Source organism: Berghia stephanieae, chromosome 5 (genome assembly GCF_034508935.2).
Source record: "Berghia stephanieae isolate SIO BIC M18660-M18661 chromosome 5, UCSD_Bste_1.3, whole genome shotgun sequence".
Taxonomy (NCBI): Eukaryota; Metazoa; Mollusca; class Gastropoda; order Nudibranchia; family Aeolidiidae; genus Berghia; species Berghia stephanieae.
In genome coordinates, this window is record NC_088364.1 from 77,389,534 (window position 1) to 77,394,533 (window position 5,000).

Consider the following 5,000-nt stretch of genomic DNA (forward strand, 5'->3'; position numbering starts at 1 on the left):
TTTCTCTCTCTCTCCTCTCCCTCTTCTCTTCTTCTCTTTTCTTTTTCCTTCTCTTCTTCTCCTTCCTCTCCTTCCTTTTTTCTTCTCTCTTCTTCTTTTCCCTCTTCTCTCTCCTCTCTCTCTCTTTTCTCTTTTTCTCTTTCTCTCTCTTTTCTCCTTCTCTCTCTCTTTTCTCTCTCTCTTTTTCTCTTTTCTTCTTCTTTTCCTTTCTCTTTCTCTCTCTTTCTCTCTTCCCTCTCTTCTCTCTTTCTCCTCTCTCTCTTTCTTTCCTCTTTCCTCTCTTTCTCTTTCTCTTTTCTTCTCTCTCTCTTTCTCTCTTCTCTCTCTCTTTCTTTCCTCTCTCTCTCCTCTCTTCTCTCTTCTCTTCTCTTCTCTCTCTTTCTCTCCCTCTTTTCTCCTCTCTCCTTCTCTCTCCCTCTTCCTTTCTCTTTCTCCTTCCTCTTTCTCTCTTTCTCTCTCTTTTCTCTCTTTCTCTCTCTCTCCTCTCTCTTTCTTCCTCTCTCTCTCTTTTCCCTTCTCTCCTTCTCTTTTCTTCTCTTTCTCTTCCTTTCCTCTTTCCTCTCTCTCTCTTCCTCTCTCTCTCTCTTCTCTCTCTCTTCTCTCTCTCTCCTTCTCTCTTCTCTCTCTCTTCTCCTCTCTCTCTCTCTCTCTCTCTTCTTTCTCTTCTCTCTTCTCTCTCTCTTCCCTTTTTCTCTCCTCTCTTCTCTTCCTCTTCTTTCTCTCCTCTCTCCTCTTTCCTCCTTTCTCTTCTCCTCTCTTCCTCTCTCTTCTTTCTCTTCTCTCTCCTTTTCTCTCCTTTCCTCTTTCCTCCCTCCTCTTTTCTCCTCTTTTCCTCTCCTTCCTTCTCCTCTCTTTCTCTCCTCTCTTTTCTCTCTCTCCTCTCTCTTCTCTTCTCTCCCTTTCTCTTTCTCCTTTCTCCTCCCTTCCTCTCTTTCTCTCTCTCTTTCTCCTCTCTCTCTCCTCTCCTTCCTTTCTCCCTCCTCTTTCTCTCTCTTCTCTCTTTCTCTCTCTCTCTCTCTCCCTTCTTCTTCTTTCCCTCTTCCCTCTTCTCCTTCTCTCTCTCTCTCTCTTCCTCTCTCTCTTCCTCTCTTTTCTCTTTCTTTCTCTCTCTCCTCCTCTTCTTCTCTCTCTCTCTCTCTCTCTCTCTTTCTCTCTCCTCTTCTTCCTCTTCTCTCTTTCTCTTCCTCTCTCTCTCTCTTCTCTCCTCTCTCTCTTTTCTCCTCTCTCTCTCCCTCTTTCCTTTCCTCTCCTTCTCTCCTTTTTCTCTCTCTTTTCCCTCTCCTCCCCTTTCCCTCTTTTCCTCTCTCCTCTCTCCTCTTCCTCTCTCTCTTTCTCTCTTTCTCTCTCTCTCTCTTCTCCTTTCTTTCTTCCTCTCCTTCCTCTTCCCCCTCTCTTCCTCTCTCTCCTCTCTCTCTCTCTCTCCTCTTTCTCCTCTTCTCTTCCTCCTTTCTCTTCTCTCTCCTTCTCTTCCTCTCTCTTTCTCTCTTCCTCTCTCTCTCCTCTTTCTCTCTCTCTTCTCTCTTCTTCTCTTTCTCTCTCTCTCTCTCCTCTTCTTCCTCTTCTCTCTCTTCTCTCTTCTCTCTCTCTCTCTTCTCTCTTCTCTCTCTTCTCCTCTCTCCTCTCTCTCTCTCTCTTCCTTCTCTTTCTCTCTCTCTCTTCTCTCTTCTCTCTTCTCTCTCTTCTCTCTTTCCCTCTCTCTTCTCTCTCTCTTCTCTTCCTCTCCTTCTCTTCTCCTCCTCTTCCCTCTTCTTCTCTCTCTCTCTCTCTCTTCTTCTCCTCTCTCTCTCTTCCCTCTCTCCTCTCTCTCTCTCTCTTTCTCTCTCTTCCTCTCTCTCTTTCTCTCTCTCTCCTCTCTTTCCTCTCTCTCTTCCTCTCTCTCTTTCTCTCTTTCCCCTCCTCTTTCCTCTCTCCTCTCTCTCTCTTCTCTCTCTCCTTTCTCCTCTCTCTCTCTCTTTCTCTCTCTCCTCCTTCCTCTCTTTCTTTCTCCTCTCTCCCCTTCTTTCTCTCTCTTCTCTCCTCTCTCTCTCTCTCTCTCTCTCTCTCTCTCTCTCTCTCTCTCTCTCTCTTCTCTCTCTCTCCTCTCTCTCTCTCTCTTCTCTCTCTCCTCTCTCCTTCTCTCCTCTCTTCTCTCTCTCTTCCCTCTCTTTCTCTCTCTCTCTCTCTTTCTCTCTCTCCTCCTCTCTCTCTTTCTCTTCTCTCTCTATCTTCTCTCTTCTCTCTCTATCTTCTCTCTTCTCTCTCTCTCTCTTCTCTCTTCTCTCTTCTCTCTCTCTCTTCTCTCTTCTCTCTTCTCTTCTCTTCTCTCTTCTCTTCTCTCTCTCTTCTCTTCTCTCTCTCTTCTCTTCTCTCTCTCTCTCTCTCTCTGGGTTCCTGACCTCCCATAGTGGGCAGGGAGGTATTTACTGTGTCCTCTATCCCCCTTTATCTATTTTCCAACATGCGTTCTGTCTTTGTCTTGGATTATTTTAACTAAATAGACATGTATCAAACCAAAAATTAAAAGCAACTCAAAGAATAAGTCCAAAAATAAATTATTCAAATAAAAAAAAGATAAAGTGATTCCCTCCCCCCAAAAAAACAAAAACAAAACAAACCAAACAAACAACGCAAAAACGATACAGAACGCTGGGTATCGAAAGAATTGTAAATCTACAAGTTCAACAAGGGAGTTAACAAATTAATTACAAAAATAACACGAATAGATCGATATTATGCTTATCAAAGGTCAACAAATAACATCAAATAAAATATGTTACAGTGAATGACATAATCAGTAGGATGGTGAAAAGGTTTGAATTGAGATATTGCCAAGTTTAGTTAGAAGCTCAATTTCTATCAAATTTATTGTCATAAATGATTAAATCAACCCGTTTTGTACATTTTTCACTTCTAATTATTTTTTTTACAGCTAGTCAAGTTGAAAAAGTATGACATTTGAGAAACGTTTCTGAATACCTTTCCCATACATCTGACCATAAATTTATGAAAGATCACCCGATTTACTTCAAATAAAGATTAAAATGCTCTGGTCAGCATGTTCTTTCAGCAAAAAAATGTAAATCCAGAATTTTCACATTCCGACTTATGTCATGCACTGACACATACGGTGAGTAATGCACGTCGTCATAGAACTGGCACTCAAATTTAGATAACACGTGATAGGTTATTATTATTATTATTATTATTATTATTATTATTATTATTATTATTATTATTATTATTATTATTATTATTATTATTATCATTAACATTATCATTATCGTTATCGTTATTATTATATTCTTCTTCTTCTTCTTCTTATTATTATATTACTATTATTATTATTATTATATTACTATTATTATTATTATTATTATTATTATTATTATTATTATTATTATCATTATCAATTATTATTATTATTATATTTTATTATTATTATTATTATTATTATTATTATTATATTATCACGACTACGACTATTACTCTTATTATTTTTATTATTATTATTATATATTATTATTATTATTATTATTATTATTATTATATTATTATTAATCATCATCATCATCATCATCATCATCGTCATCATCATCATCACCGATATCATGAGTTGCACACAGGAGACTAGTAAGGATCAAGAATGACTGGTATTTGATATAATGATATGGCCTCATGTGTGTTAAGTACGCAACATAATTCAATTTGGTTTGTGTTGTTATTTAAAATCGGATGCCACAGTCTTACACACACACACACACACACACACACACACACACACACACACACAATCGTGTAAAAACATACTTCTGGGTACTATTCAAGTTATCAGGGAGTTGATAAGACAATTTAAATAATAAATAACAACTGTTTCAAACGTATTGAATTGAAGCCTTCGTAAAGTTATAGCCTGACACTGACCAAAACATGACGTCAAAATACCAGTCTTTTGCAACAAAAGAAAACAAATCGTGAGTTGTATTCAATAGTTCAACCAATGAAATTACGTATTTCCTTGAGCTCTACTAACGACAACTCACTAGACGCTATAGATAGTTCGAAGATGACGTCACTCAGGTCTTTGTTATTGTTTTTTGCCATCCGCGTTTATGAGTAATGCTCACTGAACTGTATTAACCTAACTATAAACGTTCATGGATACACACAGTTTTGTGTGTTGATCCGTTATACTTCCGGATGGCAATGTTATGAACTTCTTGGCCAAGCGCATACTATCTATACAAAACTAAAAAATGACGTCAAACTGCCAATCCTAGAGGGTTCTCGTGTCAGGCTATAAGTTAACGATGGCTACGATTGATTATATAGCATTGTTTAATAATATCAATCAGTAAGGCACGATTAACATGAAATTCAATACTGATACACTCTTCCATAAAACCCCAAAACACCAACACAACACGTATCACGTAGAATGAGACATCACGCCTGTTAGGCGATATTATATTTTTTTCGAACAGAGACAATGCTGTTAACGGCAAGGTACTCATTTTACACCTGAGTACGGTGAGAGATTGTGAGTAAAGAGCCTTTTCCAAGGACTCAAATTTGCGCCGAGCGAGGCTCGAACCCAGGACCTTCCGATCCGAAAGCTAGTGTCATACCACAAGCCCACATAGCCACACACACAAACACACACAACTAAGATAATTATGCCACTGTATGATTCAATGTATATCCTATTCATTGTTGATACGGTGTCGGGAGGTAGGACTGGTTATATATATATTTACAAGGAGTTTTGAACCGGAAAAGAGGAAGTTGTGACGTCACTACTTCTCTGCCTTATATTTTAAATACATCTCTAATTCAATTCACACTGTCCAACGTGTAGATATATGCAGGTCTGACACCCGAACTCATTCATGGGCCTAGTTAAACACTGTTGTAATGGACAATATTTTGCGTCATTAAAAACAATATTTCCATTTACAACAATGAGCCCATAAGGAATTGGGTTATCAGACCTACAAATAAGTGCACGTTGACACGGTCCTAAA